The following is a 7,347-nucleotide window of genomic DNA, read 5'->3' on the forward strand; positions in this document are numbered from 1 at the left end:
TTCAAAGTTAAGGTTTATCAGTAACATTTCGGTCAATAGACGAGCTGGAGCATTTGCCCTCTTGTCGAGTGTTAACATTTGCATGTTTAATGAGACAATCAAGAGACATTGAATCAGGCTGTGATTCAGCCGGTAACTAAAGTGGTTCAAGATCAACCGTGACGTGAGAAGAGAACAAAAGGGACTACTTAATACGCAACCTATATAAAATCTCACAATATTCAGTATAAGGAATAATGATACACTGTTATTTTTGAAGCGGCTTCAAAAAATTTCTCCAGAGATGTGAACCTTAGAACATCTGAGACTGTGAACCTACAATATAATATCAAAGCTGCACAATTAAAACAATTAAAACTATTATAATCCAGTCATGCTTCCAAGAAACTGCATGATCTGAAGAGTTAATAGCACCAGGTTTGGTGCTCCAGTTCCATTTCAGTTCAGATTAATTCATTTTTTTCCAAAGAACTGGGATAATGGAGGATTATTAATACATAATTGGTTGCATTTGAATAGACACCTTTTATTGGAGCTTATTTCATTTTACTGGAAAGACAAGGGATGAGTGTTAGAGTCAGTGGGTGGGAACGCTAGCAAGTGTCGATTAGCATCACCTGTCTATTGATTTGACATGCATATGGGTTCTCCTCAGTTGTTGGCTGGAAAGTGCTCTCTGATCAGCAAAAATATTAATAACATTAACACTAACCCATATATTTCAATGCATTACACCAGGTAAATCTCACCATGTAGTAGTCATGATTTAGAAACCTTGAAAAAAGTGGCACTGCAATTCAAAGTGTCATTGCAGTGGGTGTTCTTTCTTTTGTCGACACAGGCATTGAAGAGTAGGAGAGAAACACTCAGTGCTGAACTACTTAAGTCTATTTTTCTTTGAAGATTAAAAAGCCCACAGTTTGGCCTTGAACATTTAATGTGGGCCTGTACCACCAGAGGAAAAGATAGAAGAACTTTAGGTCCTTCATGACGACTATATAATGGCCTATCTGTCCTGCTCAAGAACCTACCAAAACCATACCTCCATATACTGTAAACAGTGGTTGCATCATTTATTTATTGATTCTACTTTATATTTAAGTATTTACAAGACAAAAAATTAGGGGAAATGATGTAAATACATTATGGAAGACCATATGGATCCTTGATGCATAATTGCTCCATGTGAAGACAAGAAACTCTGTAGCAAATCTGAGACATGGAGACTATATTAGTGATTGTAATGGATTTTTAACAAATGGGATTTTCAGCATAAGTTCCAATGTCACAAGGCCTGCCCTAATAAAACCCAATAGGACCGAAAGTCACTTGTCAAGTTTGCTTTTATTTCATGACAAAGAATCAGGTTGGTCTGGGCTGAATTGGTATTTTCATTGTTGCAAATCAATTCATTCAGAATATATCTGTGAGGAAGATTTTAAGGATGTGATTTCATCTGCATTACAGTGCCAGAAATATTAACTGCATAGGACAACACAGTGTATATAAACCTATGTTAATTCAAGATTAATGCAAATGAAAATGAGTAGTTTTAAAAATACATCATGCTATTTATTGTGCCTCGGGTTGGGTTTGGTTTTAAGGGGTCAGATTGGAGTCAGGTTGTATATTATTTTCAAACATGTGCCATCCATTACATATATTGGTTTACCTATTTTACAAACAGAATAATAAACTAGAGCAATGCTGATAGATCATATTTCTGCACCCAGTTTAGAAATTATCATGGTAAATCAGGCTTTCGCCAATTTGATGTTGTCTGGACCATGGAGGAAATCAGTATATCAGTTGGAGAGAGCATTTTGACATCTATACAAATTTCTCAAAATGGCTGAAAATTGTCTAGGATCACCAGGAAACTGGAAAATACATTTTTGGACCTTACCCCCCTATTATTTAAACTCCGAGGATTTTATGGCAAGACAAAAAAATATAACAAATAAATATAACGACAGAGAGTCTACCCACCTGTGGTGTTTTACCCTCTATTCATGACAGTAATTTGTGCTTGTAGATCCAATATGAATACCCTATTACATAATTTTCTATTAATAACCCTTGGCCAACAGACACATTGAGCAACGATTCATCAGGCTCGTCAGTGGCAGACAAACGTGGCCAAAGAAGGCACCGAAGCAACACAAAGGCAGACACATCAGCGAATCTCCTCGCGACAGCCGCGCTCACTCGGGCAAACGGAGGCGCGAGTCGCACGTGACCGTGCACACAGGTGCGTGAGCTCTGTTGCCACGGCAACCACGCGCTCGCGAGTAGGGATGCAAGCGCGCTCAAAGTTATCGCCGCATTCCTTCTTTTTTGCTCAGGCAAGGTCCTTTGGCTTAGAGGAGACCAGTTCTGTTCGTTTAGCACATGCAGTAGACCTTCCTTCCCTTGGCTCCACTGGACTAGAACAGCTTTCTGGAGAAGTCTGGGTTATATTTTCTGCCAGGCTTCATTCACCCTGTTAATTTATTGAAATCAAAGCAGATGAAGACGCTGATCCTTTGAGGAAAAAAAGAATGCACAAAGACTTGAAGCCTGCTCTTGGAATGCAATTACAATGTTTGCACCATAGAATTGATTCAAAATGCATATTTATGAAAAGAGAAGACGTAAAATAAGGTTGTGCAGAAGAGCCTGAAGACCTTTTTATTAGTTATTTTTAAATTGAATAATATCACCTTTATGTGACATGACAAAATCTTGTTGAATGTTTGAAGTGGATAAACTTGTCTGGCATTTTCAAACTATATAAACACAACTGTATGCAGCCTTGTCAAACTATTGGAGCCACTTTCATTTTGGTATAAAATAATGTGTCACAATTACCACCAACTTGAAAATGATATTTGTACTTCCTCACTTCCCATTTGTGTGGATAAAATACATTAACAATTACAGCAGGAATAACCTACATAACTTCTATTTAAGTCATGTTTAATATGCCGGCTTATAAGTAATTCCTCAAAGGCATTGTAGAATGTTTGGTGTTTGGCCAACATAACCATACCAGTTAAACACATGACCAACATAGCAACACCAAAAATGGAAATAAAGCAACAAATTGTGTGCTTCTCTTAAATTTTTTAAAGCAATTTCACATTGTTTGTGTGTGTGTGTGTGTGTGTGTGTGTGTGTGTGTGTGTGTGTTTGTGTGTGATTCAGACCACTTGAGACCAAAAAACTGAATATGAGGAAACTCATTAACTATTAAGCTGACATGGATGGATATGGATGGTTCATGGTTGAGCACCACAGGCCCATTCCTGACACTAAGACTGAGGATTTCTAAGAGGCTTAAGTCAGAGAGAGAGCAAATCCACCACAGATCAGTATAGCACTCCATTAGCCTTTGATTTTAATGAGAATGCATTAAAGGGCCTCTAAGGACACTCACTGTGGGGCAATTTGATTTGTTTTAAGCTGTAGGTGAAAACCTCTTACATAATCACACCAGGGTGTGAATGAAGACAAATCAGCTGGGACCACAGGGGGGTTGTAGGGGGAATCAAATAACCAACGGCCAGTGGATCACCAATCTGAAGTTCAATTGCAAATGTCCTGAATAACATTGTGTGAACTGAAATATTTGTTTTTGCTAAAGCCATCTGCTTCACTATCTGATGTCCCTTGTGAATTGAATCCAGTGTCCTCAATAGATGGACACACTTTTTTCAGTAAATTTCATTTCTGACACTGCTGATTGGTGAAAACACTAACACACAAGAAATAAAATCCCACAAATCTAAAACTTGAAGTGAGTCTAAAAAACACTGTACTTGTGGATTAAGTTAACTAATATGACTAGATATAAGTAGCTCTTGTGCTAATTAAAACATACTATGTTCCAATCATCTAACATCTATGCATGTAGTACTCATGCAGCATGAGCAAGACAAGAACTGTGAAATAATTTAGTCTCCTCATTCTGTCCTGTTTTCTGGAGAAAGCTAATCGTTGTGGGAGAACACAATGGCTGTTGTACTGAAGTCCACAGGGAGGACAAGGCATGCAACACCAAACAACAGAGAGAAGAGAAAAACATGTTCAAATTCTGTTCAAGTGGGTGGTAAATGGAGAATTAAACATTTTTTTCTTACATCTTTTTCTCAAGGATAGGTGCTCTAACCCGCTGAAGAAGTTAAATAGAAAGAACATAAAAGATACTATTTCAATAGTATTGCAGCAAATAGACACTGTACCTTCTGTTACTGGTGCCTAATGTCGGAAATTCAGCAAATGTTACATATAATCAGGGCCTAACACCCTCACAATGTTATCATTTGAATTGTGTATAAGGTCATTTATACAGCATTTAAGAATATTTGTAAATGCTGTATACTGTATGCACACAGTGAGCACCTAATATATTTCCTTAATTTTGTTTACTATCCACATAAACTATCAAGTTCCAGTAAACGTAACTACAGTTTTAAATCGTAAATATTTAACACATGACATTCTGACACCCTTCATTTTATTCCCTAGAAAAAAAAATACAATTTTATCTAGCAATTTATTTTGCGTAGGCTTCTCTGGAGACAGCCCCCAAGTTTCTGTTGCTTAGTAATAGTGGTTCTGCATATGATTGAGGTGAGCTTCAAAGCCCCGAGCACACTCATTACTCACTGCTGGCAGGATAATGAATTCCTGAGAGGAAGCTGATTAGGAATATCATCCTTTATACTTACAACCCAGAGAATCGCCACAGCTAGATGCATTTGAATAATCTTTATCTAAATTATCCCGGTCAAGCAACAAAGAGCACCTGAGGCACTCTTTTGCTTTGAGACCGAATATACACATTTTAAAAATGCCACACTATGCTTTAAGTCTTGAATTGGTTTTGGAAAAAGTTAAAGTCGGCTGCTTTCAGCTAAGACATCATGAATTTAACTATGACTGTGGTCTGGCTGCAGAGACATATGCCTGCATTCCAAACCTTCATTTCCATCTACCTATATGGTGTAAGACTTTGAAATTATCTTATTTGCCCTTCTCCACAAATAGCTCTTGAATACAATTTTGATAACATAATGAAATTAACAAATGATCTTCTAAAATGATTTCCATGACATCTTAAATGAGTCTGAACGGGCGTGAGACTTGATGCATCATTTCCACTGGGCGCAATTATAAGTAATGACTCCAGTAATGATGAAAACAGTCAAAGGAAAGGAATGGTGAATTAGTTACATTTGGGCAATCAAGCTCACATGAAAGGTAAACTAACCCACAGCCACTTCTTATATGCATGGCAAATCAAACAGCAGTCCTCGGGTTATTTAATTTACATGAAAATGAATAATCACGGTTTACACAAAAGGAAAGAACATAGCGGACATTGGATGTAGACGCCATATATGTAGAGTCAACTCATGAAGAATGAGTCACACACTTGTGACTGGATTATCAACAGTCATAATCCCCAATACATTAACAAACACCTCTAAGACTCTGGGGACAACTGTAGCAGAGTACACCAAAATATTATCATTGCCTTATCTGCACGTGATTATATCAGTGTTGTCATGATACTGAAATTTGAACCTTCGATATGATGCCTTGAAAAAAATCGATATTCCATTATTCCATCGATAATGCTTTAAAAATGGCCCTTGGGCAAATAAGTAGAAGCATCCATGTGGGGGATACAGTCAAATATCATATCACAAAATCTTCAGCCAGTTTCACCTTACAACCGGGATCATCAACTCTGGCCCTCAAATCCAAATCCAGCCCTGGTTTTCTTTTCTCCCGGGTAATTAGTGCTACTGATTGGCCAGACTGTCTTCACACCTGACTCCCAGGCAAAGGGAGGAAAACCAGCAGTTCTCGGCCCTCGAGGACCATGAGTTGCTGATCCCTGCCATACAGGATAGTTTACGTATTGGGATATTTTACTTTCAGCTGTTGTACAAGTTTCTGAACAGGCCGGAACTAACAGTGCAGCAAGTCTAACCTACTCAACCTTTAAAGGGACCCCTGCCTGTTAAGACTTGTCAGCCTTAATATGGTGTAAATGCCTTCAATTATATGAATATGTTATTAAAACCACATGAAAGATTTTAGTTATTTAAATATTTTTTTTAAATCCTTCAACTCGTAGGTCACCATTGTTATTGCCGTCGCAATGCACTCTGGGTAGTGACATCAAATGGTTGCTCGGGTCTTGATCCATTGTTGTTGTCCACTGAGCAGCATTGAAAATGTCTTCTGTTCAGCCTTTTCGATTCGAGCCAGAGCAGGACATTACTCAGGAGGAAAGCACCGAGGACAGTTTACTGGGCCATCATAATATTTCATCATAGGATAGTTTGCCAGGGCATCATAATGTTTCAGTCACTAAGTAGAAATGGCTGCCATCACGAACTAACCTCAAAAAATTCTTTGTAGAGGTCGGCGTGTCGGTCCTTCGGGTGCTTTGCCAAATTTCTTGCGTTTGCAGCCTTACTTAGAACAGCTCTAGGCTATAGCATCGCTTGTATATGGGCTTGGTGGTGTCCTATACCCTTCCTTCTTTGTTTGCCTCAAATGTCAATTGTTGTTTTCTTCTTCTCTCACTACAGGTAGCGGAGGCTCCGCACTTTCCATTGTAACTTAAATAAACACCGCAAAATGTCTTCAGGCGGAACACAGTCGAAAACAGCACAGTGAGCGAGAGGTTGAGCCGGGCTGCTCCGTGTGGGCAGCTGTGCGTGTTGCCGTTTCCCTGTCTGTGTCCCTGGTGGAGGGAACAAAATGCAGGCCGTTTTATCGCCTTTTCCACTCAGCAAATAGTCCTGTTTTTCCACAGGTATCGATTCTTTCACATCCGGGTATTGATACCGTTTCAAAAATCCTAAATCTATACTTACCGATATTTCTGACAACACTAAATTATATGGTGCGAAAGTACATTATGGGGCAAAACTCATGTGAGATTTATCCTCAGGACCTTACTGTAGAGCCCACTAAGTAATCAAGACTTGCTACAGGGCAAATCCCACCAAAAACCTTTTTAATATATTGGTCCTTACCTTGAGAATAATGAGTTCATGTCATAAATGTGTTAAATACCAGACTACAATATTGTAATTGTTATCACAATTTTAGATAAAATGATGAATGTGTTGCCATTACACAGTATTCACCAATTCATACAAAAATAAGAGGAGTTATACCCCAATTACATCACTTCAATTGGTCCTTTGTAGGTAGACAAACAATTAGGTTTTTACATGTGAAATGCAGGCCACACTAATTACTCCTAGGGTAAAACCACACACCAAATTATGATTTTGGGTAGAGTTCCCCCTTAAACCCAAGTCCACTGCTGTACATACA

The sequence above is a fragment of the Anguilla rostrata genome, chromosome 6 (assembly GCF_018555375.3).
Source record: "Anguilla rostrata isolate EN2019 chromosome 6, ASM1855537v3, whole genome shotgun sequence".
Taxonomy (NCBI): domain Eukaryota; kingdom Metazoa; phylum Chordata; class Actinopteri; order Anguilliformes; family Anguillidae; genus Anguilla; species Anguilla rostrata.